This window comes from Tursiops truncatus, chromosome 5 (assembly GCF_011762595.2).
Source record: "Tursiops truncatus isolate mTurTru1 chromosome 5, mTurTru1.mat.Y, whole genome shotgun sequence".
In the NCBI taxonomy this organism is placed as follows: Eukaryota; Metazoa; Chordata; class Mammalia; order Artiodactyla; family Delphinidae; genus Tursiops; species Tursiops truncatus.
In genome coordinates this window covers 118,422,999-118,440,194 of record NC_047038.1, presented here as the reverse complement: position 1 = coordinate 118,440,194, position 17,196 = coordinate 118,422,999, and positions in this window count along the sequence as shown.

Here is a 17,196-nt window from a genome sequence, read left to right as displayed (position 1 = left end):
CTGGAAGAAATGGACAAATTCTTAGAAATGTACAACCTGCCAAGACTGAATCAGGAAGAAATAGAAAATATGAACAGACCAATCACAAGCACTGAAATTGAAACTGTGATTAAAAATCTTCCAACAAACAAAAGGCCAGGACCAGATGGCTTCACAGGCAAATTCTATCAAACATTTAGAGAAGAGCTAACACCTATCCTTCTCAAACTCTTCCAAAATATAGCAGAGGGAGGAACACTCCCAAACTCATTCTACGAGGCCACCATCACCTTGATACCAAAACCAGACAAGGATGTCACAAAGAAACAAAACTACAGGCCAATATCACTGATGAACATAGATGCAAAAATCCTCAACAAAATACTAGCAAACAGAATCCAACAGCACATTAAAAGAATCATACACCATGATCACGTGGGGTTTATTCAAGGAATGCAAGTATTCTTTAATATATGCAAATCAATCAATGTGATAAACCATATTAACAAATTGAAGTAGAAAAACCATATGATCATCTCAATAGATGCAGAGAAAGCTTTTGACAAAATTCAACACCCATTTATGAGAAAATCCCTAAAGAAAGTAGGCATAGAGGGAACTTTCCTCAACATAAAAAAGGCCATATATGACAAACCCACAGCCAACATCATCCTCAATGGTGAAAAACTGAAAGCATTTCCACTAAGATCAGGAACAAGACAAGGTTGCCCACTCTCACCACTCTTATTCAACATAGTTTTGGAAGTTTTAGCCACAGCAATCAGAAAAGAAAAGGATATAAAAGGAATCCAAATCGGAAAAGAAGAAGTAAAGCTGTCACTGTTTGCAGATGACATGATACTATACATGGAGAATCCTAAAGATGCTACCAGAACACTACTAGAGCTAATCAATGAATTTGGTAAAGTAGCAGGATACAAAATTAATGCACAGAAATCTCTGGCATTCCTATACACTAATGATGAAAAATCTGAAAGTGAAATCAAGAAAACACTTCCATTTACCATTGCAACAAAAAGAATAAAATATCTAGGAATAAACCTACCTAAGGAGACAAAAGACCTGTACGCAGAAAACGATAAGACACTGATGAAAGAAATTAAAGATGATACAAATAGATGGAGACATATACCATGTTCTTGGATTGGAAGAATCAACATTGTGAAAATGACTCTACTACCCAAAGCAATCTACAGATTCAATGCAATCCCTATCAAACTACCACTGGTATTTTTCACAGAACTAGAATAAAAAATTTCACAATTTGTACGGAAACATAAAATACCCCGAATAGCCAAAGCAATCTTGAGAACGAAAAACGGAGCTGGAGGAATCAGGCTCCCTGACTTCCGACTACACTACAAAGCTACAGTAATCAAGACAGTATGTTACTGGCACAAAAACAGAAAGATAGATCAATGGAACAGGATAGAAAGCCCAGAGATAAACCCACGCACATATGGTCACCTTATCTTTGATAAAGGAGGCAGGAATGTACAGTGGAGAAAGGACAGCCTCTTCAATAAGTGGTGCTGGGAAAACTGGACAGCTACATGTAAAAGTATGAGATTAGATCACTCCCTAACACCATACACAAAAATAAGCTCAAAATGGATTAAAAACCTAAATGTAAGGCCAGAAACTATCAAACTCTTAGAGGAAAACATAGGCAGAACACTCTATGACATAAATCACAGCAAAATCCTTTTTGACCCACCTCCTAGAGAAATGGAAATAAAAACAAAAATAAACAACTGGGACCTAATGAAACTTCAAAGCTTTTGCACAGCAAAGGAAACAAGAACAGAAAACAACCCTCAGAATGGGAGAAAATATTTGCAAATGAAGCAACTGACAAAGGATTAATCTCCAAAATTTATAAGCAGCTCATGCAGCTCAATAACAAAAAAACAAACAACCCAATCCAAAAATGGGCAGAAGACCTAAATAGACATTTCTCCAAAGAAGATATACAGGCTGCCAACAAACACATGAAAGAATGCTCAACATCACTGATCATTAGAGAAATGCAAATCAAAACTACAATGAGATATCATCTCACAGCAGTCAGAATGGCCATCCTCAAAAAATCTAGAAACAATAAATGCTGGAGAGGGTGTGGAAAAAGGGAACCCTCTTGCACTGTTGGTGGGAATGTAAATTGATACAGCCACTATGGAGAAGAGTATGGAGGTTCCTTAAAAAAACTACAAATAGAACTACCATATGACCCAGCAATCCCACTACTTGGCATATACCCTGAAAAACCATAATTCAAAAAGAGTCATGTACCAAAATGTTCATTGCAGCTCTATTTACAATAGCCCAGAGAAGGAAACAACCTAAGTGTCCATCATCGGATGAATGGATAAAGAAGATGTGGCACATATATACAATGGACTATTACTCAGCCATAAAAAGAAACGAAATTGAGCTATTTGTAATGAGGTGGATAGACCTAGAGTCTGTCATACAGAGTGAAGTAGGTCAGAAAGAGAGAGACAAATACCGTATGCTAACACATATATATGGAATTTAAGAAAAAAAATGTCATGAAGAACCTAGGGGTGAAACAGGAATAAAGACACAGACCTACTAGAGAATGGACTTGAGGCTATGGGGAGGGGGAAGGGTAAGCTGTGACAAAGCGAGGGAGAGGCATGGACATATATACACTACCAAACGTAAGGTAGATAGCTAGTGGGAAGCAGCCGCATAGCACAGGGAGATCGGCTCCGTGCTTTGTGACCGCCTGGAGGGGTGGGATAGGGAGGTTGGGAGGGAGGGAGATGCAAGAGGGAAGATATATGGGAACATATGTATATGTATAACTGATTCACTTTGTTATAAAGCAGAAACTAACACACCATTGTAAAGCAATTATACTCCAATAAAGTTGTAAAAAAAAACCAAAAAAAAGCTATGGAAATCCTCGACTCTGGTAGTCTCACTGATCGATTCAGCAGTGTAAACCTAGCACATACTGAGTACCAAGCACTAGTCTACATACTGATGATACAGGGGAACACTAAACAGAACAACTAATTGCTTTCATGGAGTTTATGTTCTAGAATTCTTGCACAGCAACTCTTTTCCTGACATTTGGTCCAGATGACTACATAAAAGCCTGATTCTTTTTTTCGTGGTGTTTATGCCTAAATATCAATGATTCAAGGATGACAAAATATCATCAAGCAGCTGTGTTTGTCTTCCTTAATATTCTCCATAATACCTTGTTGGGTACTCACTAATTTAGCAGGCAGCCTATGAGCATGTGTTTTTATGTCAAACTAGACCCAACTTCATGTCCTAGCTCGATATTTACAAACAATGTGACCTGTGTTTGTCTCAATTTCCTCATATACACAAATGGAGCTCATAATGACAACATCAATTCAGCCTGTAAGAGTGAAATAAATTTACCTCCGTAAAGCACTTACCATGCGCCTGACACAAATTAAGTAATCAGTAAATTGTAGCTAATACAAAATAGAAAGTACATAATAAATGATTCTGAAGTAAAGGGAGGCATGCTAGATAGCCACTCATGTATTTACCCCTCTTTCATGGGGAGAGAAAATACAGCTCTTCTTGAGCACATTCTCCCAGGGTTGAAACATTCCAGACAAGGAGGCAAGTCTCAGGGAGACAGTCATCACAGGATAGCTGATTTTCCAAGTGCTCACTTCGCTGGCTGAGCTTCTGCAGCCCCTGTTGCCTTTGCACTCTTGCTACCATGTGAGTGGATCATCTGGGCAGAGGAATGGACCACGTGGTCTGTCACCATCATACAGTGTAGCACAGGTTTCTCATCCTCAGCACTGTTGACATTTTGAGCCAGATGATGTGGTGAGGGCTGTCCTACACATTTCAGGATATTTAGCAGCATCTCTAACTGGCCTCTACTTACTAGATGCCCATAGCACCCCCAAGTTCTGATAACCAAAAAGTGTTTCTGGACATTGCCAAGTGTCCCCTTGGGAGACAAAATCACCCCCAGATGAGAATAACTGTGTAGCCCGATCATCAGGGTGAAGGATCATCTCACCGGCCAATTCACCTAGAGTCTAAACATTACATGGATGCTTCAAAGTTGAGAAATGCAGCTCTTTTCAGGGCAGGGGTAGGGAAAGGTGGTCCATTTATATGGCTGGTTCTAGAAGCAATGGGAAATGAGGCCCAAAGGTACAACATTTTTAGCATACTTGTGTCTACAGACAATTGTCAAGACTGAAGAGAGGGACTCAGAGTGCATAGATTCCCTAACATACCTATGAAAATTGCTCAGAACAGCACTAAGGAAACCTCTCAGCTGTTTACATAGCTCTGGAAGTATTTCTCCAAAGGGGTGCATCTTTTTTGGTTTTTTTTTTCTATTTCCTTTTTTCTTTTCTAAATAGTTTTACCATCCTATGGAGAATACCAAACAGCCAGGTGCCTGAAAAACCTTTTAGTGATTGAAGAAGTGATTTGCTTTACCTACAGAGACTTACAGTGGCTTGCAATGTTGACTTAAAGGATAAGACTTAAATGGTTAGAGACCTGTGCTCTCTGACAGCAGCTGATTTGGTACTTCAAAGCTGGTGCCACTGACCTGTTATACTCAGGCTTCTTTTCACACAGACCCTGAATTCTTTTGCTGTCAGAATATATAGATTTAAATGTATTAGAGAAAACTCATCACAAAACTAAATTAAAAGTGTTCCATAAATGGCTCCCTGGTTTAAAATGGGATATTAGTGCTGTTCTGAGAGTGGCAAGTACCCTTTCACACCTGCCAGGACAAGAGAATTACCTGCTCTAGAAAGGCATTGATCTGAGTGTGACTGTAAAGCTTTAAACAACCGCTCCCCCAGACCTCCAGGTCTATGATGGAGTTTGACATATTCCAGCCATGTCATAAACACTTTAAGGTCCCTTCTGAATCAGAGCTTCCTGGCTGAGTTTTCTGGGGCTGTCTGCCAGAGTGCATCTCAGCTAACATCCTCAGGACATACTTGGAGCTCTTGACGATGCAGCCTCCATAGGAAGAGAGTATATTGTATGCTGCCAGGAAGTGAAGGAGAGAAAACCATTCTTTTGCCCATCTCTGACATACCAAGTCAGGCAAGTGGCCAAAGCTTGCTTAAATTGGGTTCAATATCCTAGTGTTATTCTTTAGATTTTTTTTATAGCTCAGAAGCTTGACATTTTTCCCGACTCCTAGCTTAATATGTTTTTCATTAAAACAAAGGGAAATATATCTTTTGATTTTGCAAGTTCCCAACAACGTTAACTCCAAATATTTCCTACTATGTGTGCGATGGCAGGACAAGCTGTGTTCCAGTTCTTTATTATTCCTGACTCCCAAGGAGCTGAAAGTGATTTGGAGTCTCTTTTTTTATACGACTGGCAGGTGGGGCAGGGTTGCAAGGAGAAACATTATTTGTTGTAGAAGAGGAAGAGAAAAAGTATGTGAAGGAATAAGAAAGAATGAAACTGTACAATGAGCACTTTATCACTATTCTAACATATCTAATCATGTGGATAGCCAAGTACTTCTTTCCAATCAGTTTGACATTAAACGGTGTTCCTAGGGTATAAAAAGATTTACTTTTCAGGCTTCCCTGGTGGCACAGTGGTTGAGAATCTGCCTGCCAATGCAGGGGACACAGGTTCGAGCCCTGGTCTGGGAGGATCCCGCATGCCCCGGAGCAACTAGGCCCATGAGCCACAACTACTGAGCCTGCGCATCTGGAGCCTGTGCTCCACAACAAGAGAGGCCGCGATAGTGAGAGGCCCGCGCACCGCGATGAAGAGTGGCCCCCGCTTGCCACAACTAGAGAAAGCCCTCACACAGAAACGAAGACCCAGCACAGTCAAAAATAAATAAATAAATACAAAAAAAAATGGTTCTTTAAAAAAAAAAAAAGATTTACTTTTCCCTGGAATTCCACAAAGCTATAGAGTACTTAGAGAAAAAGATACGGTCCTTAGATACTTAGATTAAAAAACTATAACCAGAAATTATTTTTAAAAGAACAATTGGCAGATTAATTTCCTTGCATTTTCCATCTCTCTTTCTTGTGTATATTTGAGGGAATAGAGTTTCAGGAAACCTGGAGCCAGCACCTTCCCAGTTCCTACATCTAGCTTCATGATTGTTGGAGACCACAGCAAAACAATATTACTATGTTCTCATCTCAGGCCATCCTCCCTGCCACAGTCACAGGTGAAGTTTATATCATCAGCCTAAGGAACATGACTTTGACTACCTATTCTTCTCAGTTGTTGAGAGCATCCAGTTAAGGAAATCAAAATTAGAAGTCAAGTCTAATCTATGTTGGGATCAGGTGTCCCCATTCTGTACTACAGCAGTACTATAGCTGTAGGTTGCTAAATCAGAAATGTTTGTCCAGGTAAAATGAGGACCATGTGAGTAGATGCACAAAACTTCTCCACTCTCAGTGGAAGAACAACTCCAGAGCATGTCCACAGACAGGGGTCAGCAGATGCAGCTCTGGGAAGAGAAAAAATCGTGCTGTGACACCATGGAATGACTTAGCCACTGAGAAGAATACAATCCACAGAACACAAATGTCACTTACATTGTGAGGTGATTACACACATTTTTAGCTGTTGTTTTTCTAAGTGACCATACGAAACATTGCCTGTTATAAGATACGTGGTAAATCATAGGCAAGAGAAATGTCAACTGAATCCCAAGTTCAATTCTATTCTACCATGCCAAATGGAATCTTATGACTTCACATCTCACACTTCACTAGCTGCTGTGCCAACAACAAAATTAAAAACTCATTTGTTCTACAATTGCAACCACAATTGTAATTCATTCCTTTTATTTACATGTAATACACTTACTAAATATGTGATATGTGAAAAGGCACAGCAGCACCATATTTTGCTGTCATCTAAAACATTTCTTTATTTTTCAAAGGCGTAATGATTCCCTTATCATGGCTTTCTCATAACCTAAATGATAAATCTTCTGTAAATGACTTTCCAATCACTTCTCCAATCTTATTCCTGACTTAGCTCTAGAAGAGGAAGTAAATTAAAATACTTTGATTAAAAAAGTGATTTTCCTTTTCAGAGTCCCATTCAACTCGAAGAAGCAAAATGTTCTACCATGACTTGGCAGCCACCCCATCCAAATGAGAGTCAACTGGACTTGACAATCTATTAAGCTCTGGCTTTTTTCTTTTCTGGTGACACGTGGCTTTAGGCTTTGGAGTCTGGACAACTGTTATCTCTTCTACATTGAAACACTCCTTGATCAACTATTCCATTTCAAAGGCTGACATACTTCACGTTGGAAAAAATGGCTATTTTATTTTATTTATACTGCCCAAATAGTCACTCTATAACCTCCAAGAATTCTTCTTAATTCATCTTATTTTCTTGATCTCATTCACAGAGAATCGAACAAATATTTATGAGCCCCCGGGAGTCAATCGCTGTGTTACATGACAGGGATACCATACACACAGGATGAATTCCTTCTTCCCAATAGATATCTAGAAGACAGATAAATACAGAGGGAATTGCAATGCATCATGACCCATTATATTCTATAACTCAGGTGATGCTAACCAGCATGCTCTGTGAAGTAATTATGCTTAACTACATTTCTGTCTTCTTTATAAGTTAGCACTGTCCAACAGAAATTTCTGCAGTGATGGAAATGTTCTATAGCTTCAATGTCCAGTACAGTAGCCACTAGCCACATGTGGCTATTAAGCACTTGAAATGTGATTAGTGTGACAGAGGAATTCATTTTTCATTTTATTTCATTTTAACTGATTTAAATTTTAATGTAAATAGTCTCTTATGGCAAGTGACTACCATGTTGGACAGTACATGAATGGACAGAGATCCTTGGTGCTATAAACCATATTATCTGATTTAGCTATAAATTAGCCTTTGAACTGTAGACATCCCAGGGAACTAATCATTACAGGCACTGTGTAGTACCAGGGGAAAAGGCATCAGATGATTCAGCCAGATCGAAGTCAGCTTCCTATCTAGATTGAATCTATAGATGTCTTTCTGGTAGCAATCCATCAGTGGGTTACATAGGACTGAAGGCATAATTCTTTTACTAGATTAGCTATGTCAACAAAAAGAACCTGGAAAATACAAAAGTAAATGAATAGTCTTGCTTTATGTTTACACATGATGCCTGCCCTCCCACCTCCAATCCAACAGTAAATTGATACAAGTCTGAATTCACTCCAAATTATTGAGCAAGGAAATGTTTTACTTAGAGAACTATTGAATGTTAAATGTGCTCTGAAAATAAAAACACAGATTTTCATACAGGATTTCAACATTTAAACTACTCATAACCAAGGCACTGACTGACAGGGTACCAAGGGATAAAGACAAAAGGGACTTTTATACAGGCAACGAATCAACACAGGAAAGACAGGCTTTATATTGTGGATGAGGTGATGAGAGGCACTGAAGGTAGGTCTCGACTTGAATCCTAGCTTTGATGTTTATAGCTGGGTGCCCTTGGGATATTTCCTTCAGTGTAAAGTGAGGATAATAATATCTACCTCACAGACTGTTGAGAGAACCATAAATAATGTGCTCTAAATTCTTGGTGCATCTCAAGAACCAGTAGTTATTATTATGATGACAGGTATATAACTATAAGAGTTACAGTGACAATAGCCAGTACCATTTGAATGCCGTCAAGCCACTATTAAGTTTAGGACCCAAGAGCCTCTTTTTTGTAAGTGAACAACTATAAATAAAATGAAGTTCTGTCTCAAGCCAATAGGAGATTCACAAATGTGCAGTTAAAAGAATACTGAAGAAATAGCTCCCTCGTCCATGAGTTTTACCTGTTATGGTCAAAATTCCTTTCCCCTGCATTAATACTCTCTCAAATTCAATATAGAATTTGTAAGACGTTAAAGAGAGAAGTGGTAAAAGTGACTGGCTAATCAAAGAACTGGAACAGTCTTTGTTTTTATTTGAAACTCGAATCAAATATATTATTTGGAAAGTATAATTTAACCTCAGAGAAATTATCTAAGAAAAGAGTTATCCTAGAATCAGCATTTGAACTCCTCCCACTTCTGCCCCAGCATTTTAGCCATTTGACTCCGACACTACAGGCCGCCTTTCTAGCTTGTTATCAAACACTGAGGAGCAATATTGGAAAAACAGTTCACAGGACGTACGGATGACAAATGCATACTCCTACTGACAAAGACAGAGAGGCTTAGAACCCTGCCCACAGCTCTTAGTTAGCAATCTTTCTTCTTTCAAATGTGGCTCTTACATTTCTTTTACTAATAGTGACATTATTTTAGCAATAACCAAGAGATGACAATTTGTAGGGGAAAGAGTAATGAGCAAATAGTATCTCTAAACCATGTCCTTTGCACAGCCATTCTGCACTCTAACACACAGCAATTAGCATCACAACTGTGCCAAATTATTAAATTATTCTCAAATTTGCATTAAAACTTTTCCCATCTCTCTCCCTCTCTCTCTCTCTACCTACACACGTATAAATACAAGTAATTATGCAATTTTTTGAAAGTCGTAGGTAAATGAAATTCCTTCTTTTTTTTTTTTTTTTTTGCGGTACGCTGGCCTCTCACTGTTGTGGCCTCTCCCGTTGCGGAGCGCAGGCTCAGCGGCCATGGCTCACGGGCCCAGCCACTCCGCGGCATGTGGGATCTTCCCGGACCGGGGCACGAACCCGCGTCCCCTGCATCGGCAGGCGGACTCTCAACCACTGCACCACCAGGGAAGCCCGCATGGTAGTTTTTGATAGGAATATTATTAGAGAGAGCTAAAGTTGGATTTAAGGGTATTTCTCTACTTTATGAGCAGTGTCCATTTAACTCATCAAGTACAGAGGTTACTATAAGTACATGGTCCTTCTTTAAATTTTCCTTAAGGAGGTTCATTCAGCAGGTTTGTGCTTTTTAATTTCATAACAGTTATCTCTTCTCTGGTTTCAAACAATAACAAGCTACAAGGAGTCTTGGTTAAAGCAAAAACATACAAAATATGGGGTAGGGTGGAGTAGAGGTAGGATAAACAGAGACATTGAATCCTCCACAGGGAGAGAAACCCAAAGAAATCTAGATTTTGAAGTATATGTCCATGCTCACAGTACCTGATGTCTTCAAACTCCTTTTCAAAGGTTTAAAGAGACCATTTTTTCTCATGTGATAAGAGTGGCAGCTTCTTAGCATAGAATTTAAGCTTAAATTTACAAATGGGAAGAGGTGTGTAACAAAGACAGCAATTTTTTTTTTCTTTTTATACAGCAGGTTCTTATTAGTCATCAATTTTATACACATCAGTGTATACATATCAATCCCAATCGCCCAATTCAGCACACCACCATGCTCACCCCCACGCAGTTTTCCCCCCTTGGTGTCCATATGTTTGTTCTCTACATCTGTGTCTCAACTTCTGCACTGCAAACCAGTTCATCTGTACCATTTTTCTAGGTTCCAGATACATGCCTTAATATATATTCGTTTTTCTCTTTCTGACATACTTCACTCTGTATGACAGTCTCTAGATCCATCCACGTCTCAACTAATCTCTCAATTTCATTCGTTTTTAGGCCTGAGTAATATTCCATTGTATATATGTACCACATCTTCTTTATCCATTCGTCTGTCGATGGGCATTTAGGTTGCTTCCATGACCTGGCTATTGTAAATAGTGCTGCTATGAACACTGGGGTGCATGTGTTTTTTTGAATTATGGTTTCTCTGGGTATATGCCCAGTAGTGGGATTGCTGGATCATATGGTAATTCTATTTTTAGTTTTTTAAGGAACCTCCATACTGTTCTCCATAGTGGCTGTATCAATTTACATTCCCACCAACAGTGCAAGAGGATTCCCTTTTCTCCACACCCTCTCCAGCATTTGTTGTTTGTAGATTTTCTGATGATGCCCATTCTAACTGGTGTGAGGTGATACCTCATTGTAGTTTTGATTTGCGTTTCTCTAATAATTAGTGATGTTGAGCAGCTTTTCATGTGCTTCTTGGCCATCTGTATGTCTTCTTTGGAGAAATGTCTATTTAGGTCTTCTGCCCATTTTTGGATTCGGTTGTTTGTTTCTTTAATATTGAGCTGCATGAGCTGTTTATATATTTTAGAGATTAATCCTTTGTCCGTTTGCAAATATTTTCTCCCATTCTGAGGGTCATCTTTTCGTCTTGCTTATGGTTTCCTTTGCTGTGCAAAATCTTTTAAGTTTCATTAGGTCTCAGTTGTTTATTTTTGTTTTATTTCTAGTACTCCAGGAGGTGGATCAAAAAAGATCTTGCTGTGATTTATGTCAAAGAGTGTTCTTCCCATGTTTTCTTCTAAGAGTTTTATACTGTCCAGTGTTACATTTAGGTCTCTAATCCATTTTGAGTTTATTTTTCAATTTCATGTTAGGGAGTGTTCTAATTTCATTCTTTTACATGTAGCTGTCCAGTTTTCCCAGCACCACTTGTTGAAGAGACTGTCTTTTCTCCATTGTATATTTTTGCCTCCTTTGTCATAGATTAGTTGACCATAGGTGCATGGGTTTATCTCTGGGCTTCCCATCTTGTTCCATTGACCTATGTTTCTGTTTTTGTGTCAGTACCATATTGTCTTGATTACTGTAGCTTTGTAGTATAGTCTGAAGTCAGGGAGTCTGATTACTCCAGCTCAGTTTTTTTCCCTCAAGACTGCTTTGGCTATTCGGGGCCTTTTGTGTCTCCACACAAATTTTAAGATTATTTGTTCTAGTTCCGTAAAAAAATGCCATTGGTAATTTGATAGGGATTGCATTGAATCCGTAGATTGCTTTGGATAGTATAGTCATTTTCACAATATTGATTCTTCCAATCCAAGAACATGGTATATCTCTCTATCTGTTGTTATCTTCTTTAATTTCTTTCATCAGTGTCTTATAGTTTTCTGCATACAGGTCTTTTGTCTCCCTAGGTAGGTTTATTCCTAGATATTTTATTCTTTTTGCTGCAATGGTAAATGCGAGTATTTCCTTAATTTCTCTTTCAGATTTTTCATCATTAGTGCATAGGAATGCAAGAGATTTCTGTGCATTAATTTTGTATCCTGCAACTTTGCCAAATTCATTGATTAGCTCTAGTAGTTTTCTGGTGGCATTTTTAGGATTCTCTATGTATAGCATCATGTCATCTGCAAACAGTGACAGTTTTACTTCTTCTTTTCCACCTTGGATTCCTTTTATTTCTTTTTCTTCTCTGATTACCATGGCTAGGACTTTGAAGACTATATTGAAAAATAGTGGTGAGAGTGGACATCCTTGTCTTTTTCCTGATCTTAGAGGAAATACTTTCAGATTTTCACCATTGAGAATGATGTTTGCTCTGTTCATATATGGCCTTTATTATGTTGAGGTAGGTTCCCTCTATGCCCACTTTCTGGGGAGTTTTTATCATAAATGGGTGTTGAATTTTGTCAAAAGCTTTTTCTGCATCCATTGAGATGATCATATGGTTTTTATTCTTCAATGTGTTAATATGGTGTATCACATTGATTGATTTGCATATATTGAAGAATCCTTGCATCCTTGGGATAAATCCCACTTGATCATGGTGTATGATCCTTTTAATGTGTTGTTGGATTCTGTTTGCTAGTATTTTGTTGAGGATTTTTGTATCTATATTCATCAGTGATATTGGTCTGTAATTTTCTTTTTCTGTAGTATCTTTGTCTGGTTTTGGTATCAGGGTGATGGTGGTCTCATAGAATGAGTTTGGGAGTGTTCCTTCCTCCGCAATTTTTTGAAGGAGTTTGAGAAGGATGGGTGTTAGCTCTTCTCTAAATGTTTGATAGAATTCACCTGTGAAGCCATCTGGTCCTGGACTTTTGTTTGTTGGAAGATTTTTAATCACAGTTTCAATTTCATTACTTGTGATTGTTCTGTTCATATTTTCTATTTCTTCCTGGTTCAGTCTTGGAAGGTTATACCTTTCTAAGAATTTGTCCATTTCTTCCAGGTTGTCCATTTTTTTGGCATAGAGTTGCCTGTAGTAGTCTCTTAGGATGCTTTGTATTTCTGTGGTGTCTGTTGTAACTTCTCCTTTTTCATTTCTAATTTTATTGATTTGAGTCCTCCCCCTCTTTTTCTTGATGAGTCTGGCTAATGGCTTATCAGTTTTGTTTATCTTCTTCAAGAACCACCTTTTAGTTTTATTGATCTTTGCTATTGTTTTCCTTGTTTCTATTTCATTTATTTCTGCTCTGATCTTTTTGATTTCTTTCCTTCTGCTAACTTTGAGTTTTGTTTTTTCTTCTTTCTCTAGTTCCTTTACGTGTAAGGTTAGATTTTTTATTTGAGATATTTCTTTTTTCTTGAGGTAGGCTTGTATAGCTATAAACTTACCTCTTAGAACATCTTTTGCTGCATCCCATAGGTTTTGGATCATCGTGTTTTCATTGTCATTTGTCTCTAGGTATTTTTTTATTTTCTCTTTGACTTCTTCATGATCTCTTGGTTATTTAGTAACGTATTGTTGAGCCTCCATGTGTTTATGTTTTTTTCCCTGTAATTCATTTCTAATCTCATAGTGTTGTGGTCAGAAAAGATGCTTGATATGATTTCAGTTTTCTTAAATTTACTGAGGCTTGATTTGTGACCCAAAATGTGATCTATCCTAGAGAATGTTCCATGTGCACTTGAGAAGAAAGTGTAATATGCTGTTTTTGGATGGAATGCCCTATAAATATCAATTAAACCTATCTGGTCTATTGTGTCATTTAAAGTTTTGTTTCCTTATTTATTTTCATTTTGGATGATCTGTCCATTGGTGTAAGTGAGGTGTTAAAGTCCCCCACTATTGTTGTGTTACTGTCAATTTCCTCTTTTATAGCTGTTAGCAGTTGCCTTATGTATTGAGGTGCTCCTATGTTGGGTGCATATATATTTATAATTGTTATATCTTCTTCTTGGATTGATCCCGTGATCATTATGTAGTGTCCTTCCTTGTCTCTTGTAACATTCTTTATTTTAAAGTCTATTTTATCTGATATGAGTATAGCTACTGCAGCTTTCTTTTGACTTCCATTTGCATGGAATACTTTTTCCCATCCCCTCACTTTCAGTCTGTATGTGTCCCTAGGTCTGAAGTGGGTCTCTTGTAGATAGCATATATATGGGTCTTGTCTTTGTATCCATTCAGCAAGCCTGTGTCTTTTGGTTGGAGCATTTAATCCATTCATGTTTAAGGTAATTATCAATATGTATGTTCCTATTCCCATTTTCTTAATTGTTTTGGGTTCGTTTTTGTAGGTCCTTTTCTTCTCTTGTGTTTCCCACTTAGAGAAGTTCCTTTAGCATTTGTTGTAGTGCTGGTTTGGTGGTGCTGAATTCTCTTAGCTTTTGCTTGTCTGTAAAGCTTTTGATTTCTCCATTGAATCTGAATGAGATCCTTGCTGGGTAGAGTAATCTTGGTTGTAGGTTCTTCCCTTTCATCACTTTAAGTATATCATGCCACTCCCCTCTGGCTTGTAGAGTTTCTGCTGAGAAATCAGCTGTTAACCTTATGGGAGTTCCCTTGTATGTTATTTGTCGTTTTTCCCTTGTTGCTTTCAATAATTTTTCTTCATCTTTAATTTTTGCCAATTTGATTACTATGTGCCTCGGCATGTTTCTCCTTGGGTTTATCCTGTATGGGACTCACTGTGCTTCCTGGACTTGGGTGGCTATTTCCTCTCCCATGTTAGGGAAGTTTTCGACTATAATCTCTTCAAATATTTTCTCGGGTCTTTTCTCTCTCTCTTCTCCTTCTGGGACCCCTATAATGCGAATTTTGTTGCCTTTAATGTCCCAGAGGTCTCTTAGGCTGTCTTCATTTCTTTTCATTCTTTCTTCTTTATTCTGTTCTGCAGCAGTGAATTCCACCATTCTGTCTTCCAGGTCACTTATCCGTTCTTCTGCCTCAGTTATTCTGCTACTGATTCCTTCTAGTGTATCTTTCATTTCATTTATTGTATTGTTCATCTCTGTTTGTTTGTTTTTTAATTCTTCCAGGTCTTTGTTAAACATTTCTTGCATCTTCTTGATCTTTGCCTCCATTCTTTTTCCGAGGTCCTGGATCATCTTCACTCTCATTATTCTGAAGTCTTTTTCTGGAAGGTTGCCTATCTCCACTTCATTTAGTTGTTTTTCTGAGGTTTTATCTTGTTCCTTCATCTGGTACATAGCCCTCTGCCTTTTCATCTTGTCTGTCTTTCTGTGAATGTGGTTTTTGTTCCACAAGCTGCAGGATTGTAGTTCTTCTTGCTTCTGCTGTCTGCCCTCTGGTGGATGAGGCTATCTAAGGGGCTTGTGCAAGTTTCCTGATGGGAGGGACTGGTGGTGGGTAGAGCTGACTGTTGCTCTGGTGGGCAGAGCTCAGTAAAACTTTAATCCACTTGACTGTTGATCAATGGGCCTGGGTTCCTTCCCTGTTGGTTGTTTGGCCTGAGGCAACCCAACACTGGAGCCTACCTGGGCTCTTTGGTGGGGCTAATGACAGACTCTGGGAGGGCTCACACCAAGGAGTACTTCCCAGAACTTCTGTTGCCAGTGTCCTTGTCCCCACAGTGAACCACAGCCACCCCCCACCTCTGCAGGAGACCCTCCAACAGTAGCAGGTAGGTCTGGTTCAGTTTCCCCTGGGGTCACTGCTCCTTCCCCTGGGTCCCGATGCATACACTACTTTGTGTGTGCCCTCCAAGAGTGGAGTCTCTGTTTCCCCCAGTCCTATCGAAGTCCTGAAATCAATTCCCACCAGGCTTCAAAGTCTGATTCTCTAGGAATTCCTCCTCCCGTTGCCGGACCACCAGGTTGGGAAGCCTGACGTGGGGCTCAGAACCTTCACTCCAGTGGGTGGACTTCTGTGGTATAAGTGTTCTCCAGTCTGTGAGTCACCCACCCAGCAGTTAAGGGATTTGATTTTACTGTGATTGCACCCCTCCTGCCGTCTCATTGTGGCTTCTCCTTTATCTTTGGATGTGGGGTATCTTTTTTGGTGGGTTCCAGTGTCTTCCTGTTGATGACTGTCCAGCAGCTAGTTGTGATTCTGGTGTTCTCACAAGAGGGAGTGAGAGCACATACTTCTACTCCGCCATCTTGGTTCCTCTCTCAGAAGAGACAGCAGTTTTAAATGACAACCTCAAGGAAGGTCAAAGTGGAATTCTCTTGGCCTTTTCTGCCCAAGTTAGAACAGCTACCACCTGACTTAAGAGCTCTTTCTCTATCGATATTCAAGGAAGGGAAATACACTTTCCAAGGACAAGTTTCCTGACCGGTTTCTTTCCAAAGTTATATGTTGGGACTTGCAGTTGAGAACGCTTTTGAGGAGGGTTTCGCTTAAATTCACCCTGGCTTTTGTTGTTATGGTTTTATTTTTATTTTGTTTTGTTTTGTTTTAGGAAAAGCTCTCTGCCCTAAAGTCTCTTGACCATGGTAAATTATTTTCTATCAGAAAGTCTGTAATTATATCAAGAATACCATGTGGAGCTCAGTGGCAGTAACATGAGCAAAGTATTTCTTAATAGGTGTGATTTTTCCATTACAATGATTATAAATGATAGGCTCAAAGACTAGAAATACAGACTATAAACATATACAGGGTTTGTCATCATGGTTGGAGGCACTCAGCATACAGGAGAGCCATACCATCCTGGCTCGTTGGATCTTCAAGACCACATTTGTCCTGTGCCCTGCAGAGTCCCCATTCATAGCTCTGTGCCTGGCACAGGGTTTATGCTCAATGAACATTTATGGAATTGATCAAATGTGGTGTGTTGAGCAGGTTCTAAACCTGACTCTACAACTTGCTAAGAGTTCTTGTCCAAGTTATTCAACTCCTCTGAGCTTCAGTTTCTTTCTAGGTAAAGTTAAAATAATACCATCTACTCTACATCATCTTAGTGAGAATTAAAATAAGATGGCACATAAAGCAGTTAGTGCAGTGTCTGGTATCATAGGTGTGCAATAATTGGTGCTATTTTTATTTTGATTCTTACAGATATCAAGAATTGATCGTGGAACGTTTTAGAGCTTGTTTTCAAATCATCACAACAGGCAAATGAAACATATTAACAGGTATAGACATGCAATTATAACCATCTCAATCAGCTAAAATGGATAATCCTGGAATAAAATAAGAAGTGCAGTAGTCAGCCTCCATTATATTT